Here is a 22,628-nt window from a genome sequence, read left to right as displayed (position 1 = left end):
ACTTCATTCAAGCAATGGCCCCTGTTGTTTCTATCAGGGGGTTCCTTTGGACTTAAAAGAAATCAGGGAGGAGACCTGCTTTGCTCTTTAGAAGGCATATCTGAATCTGATGATTGTATTTATGTAATTTGATACCACTACAGCGGAGCAACATCACTGTGGTAGGTCTACTTTCAGTCTGTACCCACAGTTCAAGTCAGAAGTTGAAGTAGTAGTTATCTCTGGGTACCTGGGGCAACTGACTTGTCAAAAGACATCATAAAAGATTAGAAGTCCTCAACAAATTTTGAGATGTTCTATAATTTCCCTCAATTGCCTGATGTATTAAAAAAAAACCAAGCCCCCAAACTTAAACCTCAAAAATTCTGTAATTTAGATGAGATTTTCCAGGGGACAGGAAGTTATGCCTGATTGGAAACACTAACTCCATAACTCTTAGGAAGTCTAGCAGCAAATTGGAGGAAAACAAGATATTGGCAGATGTAATATCCCTGGTTGTGCTAACTTTTATGTTTTTGTATGTGTTATCATCATGATTCTCTTCAGATGGAATCCAACAGTAAACCTATAAAGTCCGTATTGGGAGATGTAAAGTAATTTTAAACTAAGAAAACAGAATTTAATATCAGCTTTTGATGCTTACTGCTTAGGGTCTTTGAAAATTATAAGCACATTAAACTGTTGGTCTAGAGTTATTAAACTAATATTTCATTTTTATTTTACAGTCCATGCTTTAGAAAAGCTTTATGAACTCTCAACAGTTTTTCAAAGGCTTGTTACTTGGCAGGGTAGATCATACTGCCTCATTATTGCAAAAAATGGACAATTTTTTTGTAAAGTATTGCTGACAGCAGTTTTGTATATATTATTAGTAAACTGAAAGTAAAGGAGATACTGGTTTTTATGCCTTCCTCAAAACATTTCTTCATTGCTGCCACCAATGGGTATTGAGTTGCACAACTAATTAGTTGTACTAAAACATTCTGCTGTAAGAGTTACTTCACCTTCTCTCCTTGTTTGTCATCCACCTGTTACAGTTTGTGTTTTCAAACTGTGCATGCTCTGGGACACAGGCTGGCACACACCATATGTTTGTGCAGCATCTACTACAATGAGGCCCCAACCTGGCTGAGGATTACCTGTGCCAATATTCATTTGAATAATTATAAACCCTAGGCCTGTGAGAGTTCTTCAAAACCCAAAAATGCACTGGAGCAAAAGATGTAAATATTTTCCTCTGCTTCATTGATGGGATTTATTTAGTCAAATGATGCAAAAATTTGCATAGGCAGCACAGTTTATGCCAGGTGCTTTTGCAAGAAGTCAGAGCATCACCTTAGAACATGAAATTTCTTTCTTGGGGAAATCCCAAAGATTTTATAATTGCTTGTGCTTCAAATGAAAAATTAATATTTCCGGATATTTTTCTTCAGGTAGCATTTGAAAAAACATTATTTTGGAATAGAGAAAATATTTTTAATTATCTCAAATGGCAGCATGCATATTAACCGCATGCATGTTATTTAAAATAAAATGTTACTATATGGAAAAGTTAAATTATCACACTTTCATTAAATCAAGGAGATATAAACACAGAGTTCCTTGTTTTTCCAGCAAAAAATAATTACAAACAGTCCTGTCATGAAATGTTTTGACATATGCAAACTTCATTTCTGATCAAGTAGTGTCAAAATCTGAAGACGGAGATAGAAACAAGATACATCTCTCTTGATTTAATGACTAGATGAAAAATGATCATAGGGGGGTTTTACAATGTTCAAGGGGGATGTAAATTGCAGCAAATGTTTGAACTTTAAGATCTACAACTGAGTATTAACTTTCTGCCTTTTGCTTTAACAGAAAATCTTGCTGTTTATCTGAAAAGGTACTAGAAAGATGGGAAAAGATTGTGTAAAGCACTACCACATTTTCCCTCACTGTGATGCTGATGTGTGTTTATTAGGTTTTGCTTTCCCAGCCATATACATTTCATGTATAATTTTTGTGTTAAGCCACAGCTCCCCAAGCTGCAGGTTTTGTAAGATTAGTTTTTTTATTCATGGGCACTCTTACCTGGTGAGAGCTGGAGTTTCTTAAGGATTACTTTAACTTGCATAAGCTTTGGTTACCAAAGTGCTATAGACCAGCTGAAAACTAAGAAGCACAAGTTCTCCACTTCCCATTTTCAAATTACTCTTCATATTCTTGTCCCACCTCAATAACATCCATGCAGCATGAGGAAGTGGTGTATGTATAAAGTCAACATGGGCAGCAGGGCTCCCCATGAAAAGAAATTCTCAGAGGCTTACTGCTAGCTTGGTCAAGTGACACAAAGCATCTGAAATGATCCTTGTTAGTAACAACTGCACCTGAAGATATGAGTGCAAAAAGACAAGGGAATTCACCAGCTAATATGCCTACAGCTATGCTAAGTCACCTCTCCTGTACAGACAAGACTAGATTCTTTGGTCAGTAGCTATGCCTGCTAGCTCCCTACATCAAAGGGTTGTAGAGGTAAAGTGAACTTGGACTACACTCAAACCTTGCTGCTCTTCCTCCTATACATATATTATATACCCATGCTAGGTGTAACTTAGGATATTATATTATGCCTCCCCTGGCTTTGGCTAAATTTATGACTCCTCTCTTGTGGAGAGACTCTTATAGGGGTACCAGTGCACAGGTACCACAGGAAGTAATATTGTCCGTCCCCTCCTATTTCTGCTCAGAAGCAGAGGACAGACTACCCATGCTCTTATCAGATGAGCTCTAAGAAGATAGACACACATGGTTTCATAATTCCAATGTCTTCATTTGTCCAATACAGAAGATGTTCAAAGTTGATACCATCTTTTGTACCTGTAGTTCCAATTCTGAGATGGCTTAAGTCATAAATTACTTCAGTGAAATGGCATCCCATTTACTGTCAGGTTTGGTTTGCATTTTGATGTTAATCTTAAAAAGAGTAGAATGAAGAGAAGAGAAGAGAAAAGAGAAGAGAAGAGAAAGCGAGTTCATCAATATGCGTAGCTGTTACTCTAATGACTCTCACAAAAGCCAGCTTGTACCATTAATGTGCAAAGCTGGAGACTTAACTCACATCATGGTGATGACTAAGAAAGCATTAGACCTCTACCATAATCTTTGCCTCTAAAGATTTAAGAACAAGAAGGGTACAACAAACTACAACCAACCAACCAAACAAAAAACAACCCAGCCCTGAGTAGACAAATAGTAAAAGACCTGCTATAACAAAGCCTGGAAATGTCAAAGACTGCTGAAGAAAATCTAAATAGCCTTTCACACTAAATCTGAAAGCACACATTGCAAGTGAAAAGATACGTAGACAGAAAGTCTGAGCTACCAATCTGGGGTGAACCTGAGGCAAAACAGAGAAACTACTGGAAGACCCAGGTTTAACACTTAAGAAAGCAGTTATAGCTTGTAGAGTAAATTAAGTTACCCAATGAAAAATGAAGTTTGCAGAATGTGAACCAGTCCTCTGAGGTAGACATATAAGCCAGCTATGAAAACAAAAAGACATCAGAGGGAGAAAAGCCAATGAAAAGCCAAGTCAGCATCCCCCAACAACAGATGGAGCTGAATGCAGTGTGGCAAAACTTCACGAGCCAAATCAATATCAATTGTTGGAAAGAGAGGCACATTCTGTATTGGATTACACTTACCAGAGTTTACAAGCTCTGGCACCACACTTAAAGCATGGACACAGAGGATGACCAGAGCAGTGGACAATTTTGCAGCCAAAAGCTAAGGATAAGTGTGAAAGATAATGGGACATGAATGCTGAGTCCACAAGCAAAGTGGAAATATAGCACTGGAGGAAAAGCCACATGCAGGAAGGGTAAAAGTTTGGGAACATACCCAACATCCAGTTATGAGTGTAACAGGCCCTTTGCCTCCTCTATTGTGAACTTTCAGAAATCTGAGGAATTAAATAACTGGAAAAGTTTGAGAAAGTCTTGCAGGAGACAGGACTATGCTCATCTGAAGACCAAGCACATGTGGAAAAAATTAGAAAGATCTTTAGCCTATGGCTGGAGTTGAAATAGAAGACAGCTAGTCTCACTGGGAGCTGTAGAGCAAGCAAAAAAATGGCCAGCTTTGCTATGTTGGCAATATATATAGGACTTTACCTACGTATAGGACTAACATAAATACTAAATAAATCTGTGAAAAGGAAACATTTTTATTACCTACCAGGGGATAAATCCTTGGAAGAATGGCACAAAGCACAGCTAGTAGGCTTTGCCAGACCTGCACTGGGCCAATGTGACTGTCTCTGCATTGTCCTCCCGGACGCAGGAGCACAGAGGAGTGCGGTGACACCAGGCTGGCTCCAGACCCAGTCCTCTGGGCCCCACAGCTTGGCAGCAAGGAAGAGCTGAATAAGAACCACTGCGTTCCAGCTAAGGTAATTAGAGATCATCCAGTATTTTCTGGGTTTCTTCCTTTAAACAGTCTTCTAGGCAGTTTCCATGAATAAGGGACAGCTGTGTGGAAAACTATTTTTTTATTTAGGAAAGGTTTTCTTAGACATATCTTATCTTTCAGCCAAAAAGGAGAAGTATCAGACAAAGTCATCTTATACTTGCATAGTAAATATACCTTTGGCATGTGTGCTGCACTATAGATTTGCCCACTATGAGACCATCTGATTTACTGGGTTTGATGTCAGACAGCCAGGTAGGTTTCACACATTTTGTCACAAACAATGCAAGATTGTCTAGACAAAGATGCTATCTCTGGCTCAAAAACAGTGTTTGCCTGCAGATTCTTGAGGTGCAGTAGAATAGTCTGGTGCTACATCAATGTATGCTTGTGTGTAAGCATGTGTCAGCAGTGTGTGCTGGCATACTGGGCTTTATTAACAAAAACACAGCCAAGGAAAGTGATTATTCATCTTTATCTGGTACTCATTAGATCACATCTTGAATAATACTCCCAGTTTTGGGTCTCAGTACAAGAAAGACATTGGTAAACTGGAGTGAGTTCAGTGGAGGCCACCAGAATTGTCAGGGCTGGAGCACTTGCCCTGTGAGCAGAAGCCTCAGGATCAGACCTGGTTCAACCTGAAGACAAGATGGCTTTGGAGGCACCTAACAGCAGCCTGGCCCTATCTACAGGGAGGTTAGCAAGAATACAAATCCTTGTTATGGAGGTGCATGGTAGATGGACAAGAGATAACAGTCCCAGACTAAAAGAGAGGAAGTTCCAACTGGGTCCAAAGAAACAAGTTGTCCAAGGCTGTCCATGAGGACAGCCAAGCATTGGAACAGGTTGCCCAGAAACTTGTGGAGTTTTTGCCATGGAGGTTTTAAAGACCTGACTCAACAAAGTCCTGAGCAACCTGGTCTAAATGCTGAATTCACTGTTAACTCTGGTTTAAGCAGGATGTTAAAACAGATGACCACCTGATGTCCCTTCCAACATGGAAGATCCAATGGAAGGCCATCTTCCAAGTTCTCACATGCTTAGCATTGGGTTATGCGAGCCACTGAATATTTCCCATTTTCTTAAGGAAGGTCTGAGTGCAGAATAAGTCCATGAAGAGTGTTCAAAATTATAATGTGGAAAAATACAATTTTGATTCCAAAATGCTAATGGTGAATGGATTAATAACAGGATGTCTTGACTGATAGCAGGAAGACTTAAGATTATGACTTTTAGAAAATCTCCAGCTCTTTTGACAGTCAGATCACATTTTGTTAGGAGCCAGTGTTGATTTAAGATTCTAACAGGAATGGTAAAATTTTGGCCTTAAGTTCACATAGTCCATATTTTCATTTTAAAGGGCTGTATCTGATTAGTCCATCACTTATTTTCCTGTTTTCTCAAATGTTTAATAATAGATGATGGACAAAGCTGCAAGTCAGACTAATTAGTCTTTTTGAGTGTGTGTGTGCGCATTAGCATTACTGAATGGTCTGTTACTGCTTAATTAATCCTACAACATACTTCTTTACATTGATTCAGTATCATGCAGGTGTTCCAAGTTCAGCTATTCAAAGTTATGATAGACATCTAAGTCAGATAAAAATCAGAGGACCAGAGTTAAATGCCTAGTTTCCTTATATAATCCATGAATAAAAGTAGACACTTCCATGAAAGGCAATCAGAACATCATTAACTCATCTATATTAACTTGTTTAGCTTATTAGCTACCGCCTAGCTGACATTTGTCATAACCCATTTGAGAGGATAGCTAATGTTACTGCTCTACATGGTAGCAAATGCCCCAATTAGAACAGGCCAGGAATTTTCCAATTAAATGGAATAGGCATGAAAGGTTTTCCTGGAAAAGTGCCATATACTTGATGAAAATCATCAGGCTCAACACTCTTTTTTTCCCCTGAAATATAGCAGGAAGCCCTTCCGCATAGAGGATCAGTACCCTGCAAACCTAATGAAGAGACAAAAGTCATGACTATAGGCAACATGATTACAGGGACTATCTTACTGGAGGACGGACGTCTGCTAGCAGGTTATATACCCATAGCTTCCATTTCACCCAGAAACCAATTCATGCTGATAGAGTGTGTACATTTTCCACAAACTCTGGAGGTGGGTTTCATCTCAAGTGTCTTTAGACACCTGCATGTATCGATATACCAGAGCTGCTCTGTTAGACTCCCTTCATTGTCAGCAGGGAGAAGCAGGTACCAAGAAAAATGATTCACCTGACCTGTCTTGGAGATCTGCTGAAGGACAAGATGACTCATACTTCAGCAAATTGTATTACTCTCCATGGATAAGAAAAGAAGTTTGAACAAGTAGCCCAGATGCAAGTAAATCCCACCCAAGAAAACAACACTGATCTATAAGTCTGGAACCAATAGAAGTCTTCTAATAAAAGGGACATACAGCCTCATTCCTACAGAAGAGCCAGATTTGCAGTGTGCCTGCTTCAGAGATTATTAAAACAAAACCAAAAAAAAACCAGTATCACAGTACCATAATCAAAACCACAAGTCATACATTTGAAAATCAATCAACCTTTTCTATGGGTTGAAGGTCTTCTTACATTGATAAAGCCACGGGAGATGAGAAAGATAATTTCTTTTTTCAAAATCTTTATATACTGAACAATATTATATTAGCTTAATATCCCTGAACCTTTATTTGCCCACCAACCAACCAATGCAGCCCCTTCTGAGTACTATCACCTTTCCATTAACATGCAAAAGTATAGCTTGTGGCAAAGTAGACAAAAAGAAGGAAAACATCTTTGGAGCTCCCCTTGCTTCTCTCTGGGGTGGTAAATTTTCTCCAAATCTGAAACTTGAAGGGTGCCACTCTAAGCACCAAAGAGTTCACAGCAAGTTCACAGCCAGTCTTTCCATTCCTGCTATTTCATCATTATAGGTAACTGTATTTCCTAGAGCCTTTCTTGAGGAGTTATATAATTTGGTGAAAATCTGTCTTGATCTCTGCCTCCTTTTCCGCCTTTTTTTTTTTTTCCTCCAAATTAAAAACTTAGTTTTCTCTCTGATGGTTGTAGAGGAAAGGTAACAAACTTGATTGGGAGAAAGTGCTCAGACACAATTGAAAGAAACACACCCAGAAGTCCCATAGCTGCCCTGGCTGCCTGTAAGGCTGCCAGGGAGTCTCTCAGCCCCAGAGCTCAGCAGCACAGCTTGCCTAAGCCCTCTGTCCTCCTTCCGTAGTGCTCAGCTCAGCTGCAAGATTAATTCCAGCTGCACAGAGTGACCCTCAGGGTCATCATAGCCTCAACACCACATAAGGATGAAGGAAGGGACGTGAAAGGAGTAGGTGGAGGCTGCAGGAGGAAATGCATACACTCCAAAAGAGAAGGGAACCCAAAATGATAGGGATGGGCAATCTGACAGAATAACAGTGTGGTCACTGAACCAAAATGTGACACAGTATGCCCAGAAAGCTGGAGAGGAAAGCTAAAAATTGCCCTGGCTGTCTCCACTTAAGAAAAGAGTAGCAGTGCAGAGCCCTGGGTGCAACAGAGGAAGCACAACAGCCACGTGGAGAGGTCATTGCCTTCTCCACAGCTGTCAAGAGTAACCAGAGAGCACAAACATTCAGCAAAAGGGAGGGAGGTCAAAGCTCCTAGCAGGTTCAGCCTTTCAAAAGATTATGACAACGATGATGAACATTCAGCACTGCAGGCTGGTCTAGAAAAACAGCAGGAAGTTTCTCAATGATGTCTTCTGGATCTTCTTAATAAAGAGAAATGAAGCTTCCTTTTGAATACTGTAGTCACAGAAGAACGATGAAGAGTCCCCTCCTTTCTACAGGATTAAGTAAGGGAGAAAAATCTATTGGTCTTGTTTCTCACAAATTGGCTCACAGACATCAAAATAACAATGCAAGCACCTGCAAGGGTAATTACCCTTTTTGACCTGAGTGGCTAATCAACATATTGAGGCTGTGGTCACACATCCTGATCTGGCTGCGGCAGAACCAAGTGAAGAAGCTGCCAGCCCCAGCTCATTCCCAGATATCTGCCACCACCACCACCACTTTGCTGGAGGTTACTGACTTGTGGACCTGCTGGCATAACTATTCAGACAAGCACTCTCTGCCTCAATAAAAACAAGCCAGATGAGCTGAAATGCCATAAATATTAGGTCTTCTCTAGGCTGGACTATTGTAACTCAGCTGGGTCCTGAGGTGATCACCTGAGCAGTCACACTAGCAGTGCTGGGAGTCTCGAACCTCAGCTACCTCTGGTCAATGATTGTTTCTATATGGAGAACAGAGACCAACCCTTTCCCCCTCATGCTGCTGGATTCAAACATCTCCAAGTCTCTTCCCTGACAATACTACCCCTACACACTCTGTCTCTAGGGCTTTCCCAGGTGATATTAAAAATCTTTCTCTGACTTTCTGCTGCCTTGGCTGTCAGCTTCTCTGGTGTTTCTGCTGTCTCCAGCCTGCTCTCTCCCTGGTAGCTTATCCCACAATGCCCATCCTCCAGCAGAACCCTCCTCCCACGTAGTTCAGATCCCTGCAGCTGCTGTGCATTTTGAGTCATAGTTCCCAGTGCCTTGGTTGTCTGCTCAGTAAAGGAGCTTAACTCCTTTATGGCAGGGTAGCAAAGTGCATGGGTCCTTCAGGGAAATAGTAAATTAGCTGGTCCTTGCTCTGCATTGAAACTAGGCACAGAGAATTACTATCAGGTAGAAATTTAAGTAACTCTCTAGCCCAGGAGGTACAGTGGGCTGGGTTTTGGGAAAGGACACTCTGAGAAATGTGCATGGGGCATTCCTGTGTTTAAGTCTATCCCACCCTTCCCTGTGGTCTCATCCCCCAGCCACTGATGGCTGGCCTGAAGGAAAACAGACCGGTTTTGCTCTCTTGTCTGAACTGTTCTTTCCTTGTGTCTGAAGTAAAGCCTCGTGGCTGAAACACAGCCTTTGGTGAGCCTGCTGGCACCCATCAGCCTAAGCCCACCAGTGTGGGACCAGCCTGAACAGGGTTCCCCCAGCTCCCAGCACTATAGTATGTACCTTTAATATAAGTCTCTGGCTCGTGATTTCACTGTCAAATGAGGTACACAGTATAGTTAGAAGTGACAGTGAGAGGTATATATCCTCATGGAGGTGCATGCTGTTAAGTATTACAGCTAATTTCTCCCCAGAATTTTCGAGCACGTGCTTGCTGAGTTGCTTGTTGTATCTTGATTGGTATGTTTTAATTAAGAAAACCCATAGTGAACGTACACACTTGTAAATGAGGCAGAAATCAATAATACTGTTTCCTTCTAATTTTCTGATATGTTTGTATCTCCTGGCCTCAGTCCATGTTTAGTGTGAGAGACTCCATGATTGTATTGGGTTTGTGGGGCAAGGTTTTAGTAGTGGGGGGAGTTACAAGGGTGGCTTCTGTGAGAAGCTGCAGAAGCTTCCCCTATATCAAATAGAGCAAATGCCAGCTGGCTCCAAGATGGACCTGCCGCTGGCCAAGGCCGAGCCCATCAGCAACGGTGGTAGTCCCTCTGGGATAGCACGTTTAAGACCGGGGAAAAAAAAAAAAACAAACCCTGTGCAATTGCAGCTGGAGAGAGGAGTGAGAATATGTGAGAGGAACAACCCTGCAGACCCCAAGGTCAGTGAAGAAGGAGGGGGAGGAGATGCTCCAGGCACCAGAGCAGAGATTCCCCTGCAGCCCATGGGGAAGACCATGGTGAGGCAGGCTGTCCCCCTGCAGCCCATGGAGGTCCACAGTGGAGCAGATATCCACCTGCAGCCTGTGGAGGACCCCACGCCAGAGCAGGTGGATGCCCGAAGGAGGCTGTGAACCTGTGGAAAGCCTGTGCTGGAGCAGGCTCCTGGCAGGACCTGTGGACCCGTGGAGAGAGGAGCCCAGGCTGGAGCAGATTTTCTGGCAGGACTTGTGACCTTGCAGGGGACCCACACTGGAGCAGTCTGTGCCTGAAGGACTGCACCCTGTGGAAGGGACCCACCCTGGAGCAGTTCATGAAGAACTGCAGCCCATGGGAAGGACCCACATTGCTGAGTGATCTCTCCCTGTCCTTATCTCGACCCACGAGCCTTTTGTTATATATTTTCTCTCCCCTGTCCAGCTGAGGAGTGGGAGTGTTAGAGTGGCTTTCGTGGGCACCTGACATCCAGCCAGGGTCAAACCACCACAACAATGCACCACAAGGGGCCACGAGTAGAAAGCACTGGGCCTGTCATGACTGAATCTTCTGCCATGAGATTTCTCGCCCGGTTTCTCAAGTTCATATAGAGACTGAGCTGTTACCTGAACTTTCAGGTTTTCTCAGAATTGAATGAAATTTCTCAGACTGCAGTCCAGTCATCGTTACTCTTTGTCATTGTGTAATCCCTCTTTGCTGAATGCAGCCCTATAAAGCTGTTCACCTCTAGTTCCCATCTGTTTTCATAAAGCCTATTTTCTTGAAAGGTTTCCTTGTATTGACAGCATATAGCATTTTCTCCCTGAGATCTTTTTCATTCTGACCTGAAAACTTAATGCTCATCTCTCTGTTTTTTAATCTTTCAAGCTGTATCAATGGAACATTCTCCCTTGCTTTCCTCAGGAATTTTTGTAACTATTTGGTTTTGATCTTTCTGTGATTCTTATGAGATCAGGGCCAGGAAAACTTCAAACAATATACAGTGGTTCAGTGGTTTGAAACAGAGCTAAATTAGAACTGTATTTTTAAATACGCAGATTGTGTGAGTTTCAATGAAGCTTAATGAATTTTACTTCTATATTTGTTTACTTTTGTTATTATTCCACTAATCAACTCATGAAAATTTTTACTGAGCACAGGTCAATAGCTAAACTTGTTATGAGTCAGGTGTAAAAATGTAAAACCAATATAATCACTTTCTTGCTATCCTTCTCTTATAAAAGCACAGAGGGAATAAAGATAGTGGAAAAATATAACAAACAGCATAGAATGTACAGAGGGAATGGGAGCCAGTGCGTGATTGTTTGTTTTCATGCCCCAAAAGCCTTTCTTCTTCTAGGTTCTTCTATCCCAACTCTACAAGAGTAACTTGTCCCTCTAGGGTTGCCCTTAAACTGTGGGAAATGTGTAGCCACATGCAACTAGCGGGAAGGCTGCAAGTGTTTCTTCTAGAGAGACTCTATTCCTGACGGGGAGAAAAGAGTGGTAGTGCTCTTTAATCTTTTTAGATTGGGAGATTTAGGGAGTACTTGAGTGAAAGGACAGCTGACCCTAGGCTGAACTAACTTGTCAGTGTGAGTGGGTACTCACCTGAGTAAAATGTCTCTCATACTGGGCTCAACTCTAGCAACTGATTTCTGGTAGAAATCTGCAAAAACATAGTCATGCCTGCTGAAGTCTGGCAACAGCATGCTCAGTCCTTCAGCATACACATTGTCCTCAGGTAGTTACCTATGGGACAGAGGGGTCTCTGTAGACCCACACCCCCAGTGGTGTTGCCAGTATTAGTGTTTCTAGTATTCCTCGGTCATAAGATGTAGCCTTGATAGGAGTCAACATTAGGTTTTATAGAGCACTTGGCCACTGTCCAAGCCTCCTATTTGTTTCTTTCCTGCTAGGTAAAAATCTTCCTCCCACCTTCCGCCCACCCTCAGCTTAGAATATCACCATTACAAGCTTCAGATTAATTAATTTGCTTTTGTAACACACCTAATTTTTCTTCCAATATTCACTATCCTTCAGTGAAATGTTTCTGACATAGATCTTTTCAGGCATTAACCTGACTTCAAGAAATCCAGATAAGCGCATAATAACTTGGCATGCTTTAGATCAACCTTACTTTCAACCTCTAAATTCAGCTAGATATCCCCACCTACTTCATGAATCAGTTCTGGGGACATTAATCTTTTGAACACAACCACAGTGCATAAACGTTAAGCACATCTGCACTGACATGGTCTTGTGTTTGCTTAGCTCACCCTCTAAAGTGTTCACAGTGCCTGATCTGCAGATTATGCACATACCAGTCTACCAAGGCAGGATGACTCCATGGTTGAAAAATCCCAGGCTGCTGGGAGGAGCCAGTATGCCTGATGCACATGTATCTTTTCCTAATTCTACCTGTCCACTGGGCTTGACACTGCCACTGATAAGAGTTAGGCAGAACGAAAGCAGCATGGAGTGCAAGGGAAGCAGAGCCTCTGAGGGCTGCTAAACTTTTAGCAGCTTGTAAGGTATCTCTGCAAATCGGTACTGGATGTGTGCTGAACAGGGTGAATAAACATTACCACACATTGAGCACCTTAACTACCATGCAGCATCTTCTACGTAGAGTACACTTCACACATGAGAAACATACCATTTAATACAAGCTCTGTAAGTGATTTATATGATCTCTGGCAGGTACATTTCACACCAGAATTTAAGTTGCTGTTACAGATCATGACATGGAAATGCAAAGTAATATAATGTTAGCATAAAGATCTTGGCAAAATAAAAAAAAAATACAGATGTTTGTATTTTTACTATATTACTTCATTCATTAAATTGTTAGTAAAAGTTCTGACATTATTTTGTTTTCCATTAAATCACTTATGATACTAAGATATTGCTTCTCTCTTATTTGTTTGTACTGGGTTTTTTCCTTCATTTCAGGCTCATTCTAAAAATGGAATTTCTTTCACTAGAGGGTTTTAGGAACAGGTTAGACAAATATCTGTTAGAAACTTGCTAGGTAGAAGTGATCCATTGCAGAGGGTTGCAATAGAAAAGTGATTGCCACCATAGGAAAGTTTCATCCAGGCTTTACTGCTACAACTTTCTGTATCTCTGCCCCTCTCCCATTGCTTCACTGTTCCTCTCCTCTTTTTTTTTCCTGCCCTGGGTTTGCTGCTACTCACTCCTTGGCCCCTACCCAGTTGCTAACATTGATAACACCAACTTTCTAGTCAGTTCTGGGAATCCTGCTTCCTTGTCCAAAACCTAGATTCCTGCCGCTACCTCCTGGTCCTCTGCTTTGGCTCTTGCCCTGTCTTCACACTCTCTTTTCCTCATCAGTTGGTTTCCACAGGCACAGCAAGGGCACAAGTTAAGAGGCCTGCATGGACCCAGCTGACTGCAGCCTGAGCTACCTGTGCTGGCATGGAGCTGAGGTCCAGCAAAGCCAATTAGTCAGTGCTTCGCGCTTCGTGTCTCCTAAGTAGGAACTGCAGGAGCTGGGAGCAGGTGGATGACCATTTTTCCTTCCATGGCTACAGAGTGCTGTATGTGACAGATGAGGTAAGTGTTTATGAACTCAGCATGGCATTCCTAGTTCAGCAGCATTCAATATACTTTTCTCCTATTCTGTACAGAATGACATACCCATTCCATAGAAGGTATCTCTTGGAAAAGCACAGGACAAGAGCAGCACACAGCTTCCAAAACTTACCAGGTCTAATTACTCTTTAATTCTGGTTTTGTCATCTTGCACTTTTGTGTCATTATATTATGTTTTTTTTTCTGAGCTCCCAGTGTCATGTAATAAGAAGTAAAAAAAAAATAAAAAAATAATCAAGTCCTCCTGATTGAAGTCGAAATTCACTTTGAAGGCTCAAAAGCTTGAAGACGGATTATAACAGATGTTGTTTTATTATTGCAAAGATTCACTATTTTTAAGCAACACAGAGATCTTGGCAGGCCCAACATGAACAATTTTGCAGGATTTAGGTTTGGCAGAATTGTAATTCCTCTTTATACACTTACCTGAGGGACTGGCACCCATAACACTTCTTACAACCCCAGGAAAGTGAACTGTGCTGTAGAAGTGACAACCGTAGTAGCTAGAATGACCATTTTCCCTGGTGCTTTCATCTTCCTGAAAAGCTCATCAGTGTCATCTACAGAGCAGCGCTAAAGCTTCCTTCATATGCTGCCTTCATGCCTTCACCCCAGTTGGCTGGAATTGGAATTGTCTTTTGACTATATGCTTGCATGCAGGAGACTTCTAGCTCAAGGACCAATCACAGTACAAATAGATACTAATGGCAAAATAGTTCTTTATGATCAAATATGATATTGACTTTTAAGTTTTATACGACTGATTGGTCTTAGGAAAATAAATCATATTCTCATCTTCATATGGAAAGTGGTAAAAGACCATTAATCTACTATCCCTTACGCACGATGTCATTCCACTGCATTGCTTCTCTATCACAGCAATTGACTGTATATCTAGTATCCAAGATTAGATAATTTTTCACTTAGAAACTGAATGTTTAGGAACAAAATTATACTTCTCAGCAGGCACTTTTCATATACAGAGGCTATAATCCTTATTATTGCAGTACAACTGAGTGTATTATTTACTGACTGTTGAAAATTCTAGAGAAGACATGGTATGGAAATCGCCATGGAAAATTATGGCATGTCTTTAACCAAGGACTCATACCTTCTCTTCTGCTCCCAAGAGAATTGCAAGATGCAAAACCTATCTTTCAATGTAATGTAATGTAGTGAAATGCAATGTTTCCTCTATTTAGGAGAGCCAGTAGCTGCAAAATCAGTGCAGAACCACCTGATTCCTCACTATAATTTAGTTGGCAGCTGTGTGCAGAGCTCCATGGGAGTAAGATTTGTTTGGGCTAGTGACACGAAAGGGATTCAGCAAGTGGGTTCATACACAGCATGAATCTGCACACCAGAGCACTCTTGAAGGGGAGAAACCAAAACAATAAACCTCACCCATTAGATGTGTAGTGTGAGTGACAGCAACAGTCCTCAGGTAAACAACATTTGCACAATGGAAAAGGAGCTAGCCAATAACAACTGCTTTTTCTATGCACAAAGTCACTCTGTTTAGCCTTTCTTAATCTCCCAACAGTGCTGGGAGTAAGGGCTGTATGTAATGAACTGGCTTAGTGATTGGTACACAGGCTAAAAGGAGACTATGCTGAGAGATATAGGATGGTTTGATTGTGCACTGTCATGTGTCCCATTCAGTTTCAGCCATGATCTGGCCCAAACCTGGGGTGATTTGGCTAAGCAGAGACTTCAAGTTTTGATCACACATGCCTTAATATCATGGCACAGCAGCGATTATGTCTTATAATAATTCAGAATGACTGTGGAGAATTTGTGCCTTTCCAAAAAACTTGGGCACTCCTCAAATACAAACCAAACAAATCATGTGTAATGTAGCTGTTGAAAGAAAGGTTATTACTAATAAAAGTAAAATTACTAGGGCCATGTGAGCAAACACAGGAACAAATGCATACCCATATGGAAAGTCAGCACTAGAGCTGAAAGCTTATGAAAACACCTGCATCTAAATTTTGACCTTAGACTTTTCTCCTTGTTATATTTCCCCAGGCTTAGCCAAAACCTGCAAATAAACAATCCAATCAAACTGCAGGACTTCTCCAGGAATTCAGTGTGTCCATCTGTTTGTGAATCAGTTACAGGCAGAATCAAGTAAACAATAAATACATGAAGATACAAATAATAAGACTTTACTGGAGGAAAAAAGAGCATAGCTTCTCATGCCAGGAATGTGGTGTATATTCTAAAACTGGCAGTATTTTTTACATTTATTCTGGGTGAAGGAGAAAAGGCAGCAGCTCAGCAGGCTTTCTATGATTTCTTAACAGACATTTAATCATTTATTGTTTATTCCCTTTGTATTTCTTCCACAGAGCAGAATTTATCTAACTGTTCTTTATGTTATTATAATTTCCTCCTAGTCTGAATGTTTGCAGTGAAAGGGGTCCCATGGAGTTTAAAAGAAGATTCTTAATTCTGTCTGAAAAGTTGTTAGCTATTACTATTAAAAGAAACATTTATGAGGACATACTGAAAGATTTTTAGGGTGAAGAAGACTAAAGGAAGAAAATCTACAATTATGTTAAAAGTTGCTACAGCAAAGACATATTTGTATCTTGGTACCACTGAGGATGCTACAAGAAAAAGTTTAAATTGAAGCAAAGGGAAAAAAATGTTTCTCTATTTGTTCGCATTATGAATTTAACAGCAGCTGGGGTATCATCGCTGCTCTCTCTATGTAGCCACTTTTATCCTGCTGTTCAAGCCATTCTCAGGAAGGGCTCTTTTTCTGCAATTCACCTACTGCCAGGTTGCTCCTTCTTCCACATGCACGCCCAGAGACATTCTTCATTTCCCAAGCAGTCCTTGCTATTCGTGCTATTCAAAGGCAGCTCAGAAGTGTAGATAGACTGAAATGTTTTGTTGTGTATGAGGGCAAAGCAGCTGAAGTAGAAGGCAGTACAATTAAATATTTTAATGATACTGAGAATGGAAGGTACTGTTGGGAAGGGATGGTGAAAAGGAGTTTTGGATGGGTGAGATTTTGATGGGGAAGGAAGTCTGAAGACTTAAGCAAAGGACAGGATTAAGGAAGACAAAGGTCATTCTCAGACTTTCAGGGAAATTTTGTGGGAGGGGATTAGAAGGTTTTCTTCTCTGAGATGCTGTAAGTGGAGACAGCTTCCTCTCCTCATCCCCTCAGTCCTTCAGTATCACCCATATAGACATCTTTCCTAGCACTGCAGGGACTCCCCATTCCCAGTCTAGTGTTCCTTGAGGGTTCCCCAGCCATCCTATCCTCTCAAGTGTTCTCTTTCCTCAGTTTCCTCACTTCTTCCATCTCCTATGCCTGTTAAAGAAGGCTTCCTCTCCTCTGAGAAATCTCAGTTTTCCTGTATTATCCACGCAGTCCACCACATGACTCCAGACCAGGAGAAAATGGGCCATCTCCAAATGTGAGGTTGGGATACAATCTCCAACGTTGCTGTTCCAGCCCCTTCTAAGTACTGTGACGTTTTCCCAGCAATAGCTACTGTCCTGCGCACCCTGATCCCACCCTCAGCTTTAGCAACTGAGGGCTCTGAATACACAATGTGAACACTGACTGTTCAGATTAAGAAAATATGGTCTAGAAGAAACTAGCACAAGGTATACACTCAGTTCATTCAAAATTGCATTCAAAGAGCAGTCAACGAATTTGTACATTACCTAACTAGAAAGGTGTATTGGATGGGTCTCTAAAGGGTCTATTCTAAGCATAGCTCCATGTCACAGTCATGTCTGCCTTGGAAGAGAGAATAGCAAGTATGCTCATCACATTTGCAAGCAATCTTTCCCATGTGAGGAGTAGTTACAAGCATTTCAAAGAACTAAAAAATTAGAGAAATCATCTAAAATAGCAGCTCAATAGCCTTATGTAGGAACAGTTGACTGCATGAGTATACTCATGTACTATATATAAATAAAGAAACAATAAAATGAGCAGATTAGGTGTGAAAGACTATTTAGCTTTTTTTTTTTTTTCTTCTTTACGTCACTGTGGATAATATAAAAAAAGGCCTTAAAGTGAAGCAAAAGAAATTTAGGAAAATATTTTCCAATGGCAACTGTAGCTAGGTGCTGGAAGATATACTTGGAGAGACCAAAAACTCTCCACCACTGTCCCGATGCAATATCGGGGAGGGTTCTTAAACGATCCCAAGAGTGAGATTGAGACACAAAAGAGGTCAGATGCTGTACAACCTTGCAAGTTTTATTTCCTATAACAACTGATAACAGCGACAGGACAGAGGGAAGAAGAAAGGAAAAAGGCAGACCTAAGCAAGAGAACAGCAGAGATGCAGCAAGGCTAGTTACCACCACCACGAAGCCAGCAACGTCCCATGGGCTCAGTCTCGGTGCAGGTGATGGGGTAAGCTCCAAGTTCCAAGTTCCAGTAGAGAGATGATGCCGAACACTGATTTTTTCTTCTCATCACTCTTCTTTTCATTCCCCCTCGAGAGAGGAGTACACAGTCCTTTTATTGTCCCGGTCCCCATGATTTCTCCGAAGAGCCTGCCCATTTCCACGGAGCTCATTGTCATATGTGCCGCCCTGTGTTCCTCCATGCGCGCATGCCCAGTTGTTCACGGTGGTCCTCTTCACCCGGCTCGTGTGCAAGCACAGCTTGGTAGGCTCTGCGTTCTAGCTTCGGGTGGATATGGTGGTTTCTTCGGGGACATTTCGTCTCTTTCAGAGCATACTCCTCCACAGCAACAGGATATTGAGGCCAGGAAATGGTAGTGGTGCAGCAGCAATGTCGAGACAAACACAGTCTAACACAGTCTCTTACAACCACTGGAGGTGTTTAGCCATTGTTTGCCTCTGTTGGACAGAGGAAGAACAAGATAACCTCTCAACATGCCTTCCAGCCTTAATGTCCATCTTGATATGATCACAGTATTAGCAGAAAGCACAGCTTGCTGCTACTTGTGAAATGCGCCTCTCTTTCATACAATAGTACAGCTCAGGAGCAGTAGGTTTTAATTTAAATGCTAGTGTTTCAATTCCATATTCTTACCAGAAAGACAAAGTCAAGACTGAGACCGTGCAATCTGGAGAAAATTTATCTTCTGCAATCCCGCATAATATAAATGGTTTTATTTATCTGAACAATAATATAATATCCTTAATTAAAATCACTCAAACCCTTTCAATAAATTCTTTTTTGTTTATCATTAACAAATTTGCCTGGTTTAAGCTAGCAGTCTCCATGAACAAATCTCAGGCATGGTTTGCCAGTCAGTGTGGTCCAGGGACCATTCCCAATGCACAGTTTGTATGCAGCCTTCTGGTTTGGAGGTTGAGATGGTTTGTAGACATAAGCCAGTCCATGTCAGTGGATCCCAGTGCCCAGTAAATTAAACTTTTCTGTTAGTATGCCTTGTATAAATGTCCCTGATGTCTTGGCATAGTCATTGACTTGAATTTCAGCTGATGCCTCTAAGTGTAAATATAAAAAATCAACATCGAACAAAACAAAATATACAATGTAAAGGGTTAGGTGTTGAATTTCACTACAGCAGCAAGTACAATCATCTCCAAAGAATCTGCCTCACCATTTCTCCTACCACGGTTCAAAAGAATCTTCACAGTTTTATTTTTTAAATCCCACTCTTATGAAGTGCATCCACTCTCATGAAGAGATTATGAACAAGCAACCACAAGCAAACTTCCTAGATTTGCCTTCAGATTGGAATGTTTTGGCCATCCGTACATAACAGCTTTAAGGAACATTATTCAGCATCTTACTTAACAGATATTTTTAGAAAGACACATCAACAAAGGCACCCACTGGAAGTATAAACAATAGCTATGAGGAAATGCATTTCAATACCCAGGCTCATGAAAGAAATGTCAGACCTCACAATGTGGCTAATGTACCATAGTCTTTAGGAATACTGCCCACAGCAAAGTACAGAAGCTGGTGGAGCCAGGACTCATCTGAGGGTCAGCTGCAATAAGCCAGAGCAATTATCCACTACATGCGAGAACATCCGTGAAGAGCTTAGGCTGTGAAAGTTGTCTTCCTTGGGGGAACAACCTATAGAATGAAAGCTGCACTCTATATAAAGTCACTGTTCTCCACTTCATAGTACAAAAAAAAGAAAAAAAAAAGAAAAAAAAAAGAGGGCTATTTAATGACATTGAAAGGTAACAAAGGGATATTTAATGGCATTGAAAGGTAACAAATTCAAAACTGGGGAAAGGAAATGTTCTCTCCCAGTCTACGATCAGGCACAGGAGGTGCCACAGCAGGTCACTCAAGCTATGAGCCCACCCATATTCAAGAGGGAAGGTGACGTTCAAATAACCTTGGACATTCTTGTCATCATACTCTATTAACAAAAAAAATTAGCATCAAACCACCTGCCTTGAAGTTACATATATCTCTGTCTGGTCAAGGTTGGGGTAAAACTTAATGCTGCAGAGCAAATTACCCCATGTCTAGGTATTGCCTGGTTCTTATATTTTCTTCTGAAATATTCATTCCTGGCCACCATCATGATGATGGACCAAATGGATGTTTCTCCAATCCAGCACAGAAAAGCTTGATTTCTTCTGTCAGGAAACATATTTATAAGTCCTGTCACAAGTAAAACAGTCAATACGTACTATTAGGAACAAGAATTTTGTGGCATAGAAAGAAAATCTTCTAAATATGCTTTATATCTGTACTTGAGGTATATATAAATAATTATTCTGTTAGACACAGAAGATACAAATGCTAGTTTTCACCCTGATACATTTAATATGTTTCTGATTAAATAACCTGTCTACCTGTAATTGATTTTGAAATATAAGCAAACATTTAAAGTAAATAACAGAAGCCTGCACATTTCTAGGACACCCATCATCATGGTTTTTGTTGGCTGTAGACAAGACTATCCATGGAAATGCCAATATCATATTACACTTCTGTAGTCTGCTTTGATTACCGTTACCAAGCATTTCGCAAACTTTCAGCATAATATGCCACTGTGTAGCTTTGGAGAAGGATAAAACCTTTTTGTTACTCCTCCTTCTACAGTCTGTGAAAAACTTCCAATTCTCAACAGGAGGAGCAGAAAGGATTACAGGCCACCATTAACTAGAAGTGAAATATTTATTCCAAGGATTTTGTTTTGATGAAAATTTGTGGTTGAAGTGCTTGGAAAACAAATATCATAACTGGCTTGCACATGACAAAACAAAATATCATGATTGGCTTCCTTCTCAGTGAGCCCCAAAGGTTACATTGGACTAAATGTGCATGGAGTGGGAGAGGCAGGAGAAAAGGCAGAAGGGATGTCTCTTAAGCTGTAGGTCAAAGCTTCATTCACCAATGTACTGGTGAGTGAAGTTTTGCATACGTTCACGCCACTCAGGGAAATGTGCTGGTCTCCATAGGCTCCCTGTATAATCAATGGAAATCAATCAAAAACATAGCACTATACCAGCTACTAGGAAGACAGCTAACTCTATCCCAGCTGAAACCAGGACACTTTCTGTAGCGGTTTAACTCCAGCCAGCAACCAAGCACCACGCAGCTGCTCGCTCACCTCCCTCATGGTGGGATGGGTGAGAGAATCAGAAGGGCAAAAGGGAGAAAACTTGTGGGTTGAGATAAAGACAGTTTAATAGGTGAAGCAAAAGCACAGATGCAAGCAAAGCAAAACAAGGAATTCATTCACCACTTCCCATCAGCAAGCAGGTGTTCAGCCATCTCCAGGAAAGCAGGGCTCCATCACGCCTAATAGTTACGTGGGAAGACATATACCATCGCTCCGAATGTCCCTCCCTTCCTTCTTCTTCCCCCAGCTTTATATGCTGATCATGACATAATACGGTCTGGAATATCGCTTTGGTCATCTGGGGTTAGCTGTCCCAGCTGTGTCCCCTCCCAACTTCTTGTGCACCCCCAGCCTCCTCACTGGTGGGGTGGGGTGAGAAGCAGAGAAGGCCTTGACTCTGTGTCAGCACTGCTCAGCAGTAACTAAAACATCCCTGAATTATCAACACTGTTTTCAGCACAAATCCAAAACACAGCCCCATATTAGCTACTATGAAGAAAATTAACTCTATCCCAGCCAAAACCAGCACACTTTCTTGCAGAGTATCAATGTCAGCATGAAACTCTTCTCTGGTCCATTCCCAGGCTTTCTCACTAAGAGAACTAGTTGAGTCACACCAAATTGGAGCATACAAGCAAATTAACATGTATGCAGTAAAGACAATGAGTGAAATAGGACCTTAGATGAAGTCGGAAACAAAGCAACCTGACAATATAGTTGAAGTCATGGATGTGGGGATTTACTTTTCCAATAAGTGTATGTTTTCTTTGCAAAGTCTTGGATCTAGTTTACTCACAAGAGCTGCAGTAAGCTTGCATTTCCCACTTCCTAACATTAAGTTTTGAAATGCTATAGCTGTTAGCCTGATTGTGCCTTAATAAAACTGAAAGAGGTGGAAGAAGATTGGGTTTGATTCTCCCATCATTCCAAAAGGGCTTTCAGTGAGACCTCAGCAGATCTCAGTACCCTGTTAGGACATGTAATAACTTCTGTAAACTTCAGGTGCTCTTAAAAGAGGGTGAAATAGTGTAGAATGAGAGAATAAAAAAGAGAACAACAGCCCAGCAGTACCTCCCACAGCTAGTGGAAAAGCAGAGTTTTGGAGGAACAACAAACACTATTCTGCCTTGTGTTCTTTTCTCTTATATTTTTAAACTCTCCCTTCACCCATTTTTTCCCCACACAAAACAGGATGTAGGAAAAGACAGGTGAGGGAAGCCTGTTATTTAAGAAAATGTATCCTTTGGATAAAAGGGAAAGAATAATATGCAAAAAAAATCCCATTTATTTATCTTTGTAAG

Source organism: Aquila chrysaetos, chromosome 4 (genome assembly GCF_900496995.4).
Source record: "Aquila chrysaetos chrysaetos chromosome 4, bAquChr1.4, whole genome shotgun sequence".
Classification (NCBI taxonomy): domain Eukaryota; kingdom Metazoa; phylum Chordata; class Aves; order Accipitriformes; family Accipitridae; genus Aquila; species Aquila chrysaetos.
This window is presented reverse-complemented; position numbering follows the sequence as displayed.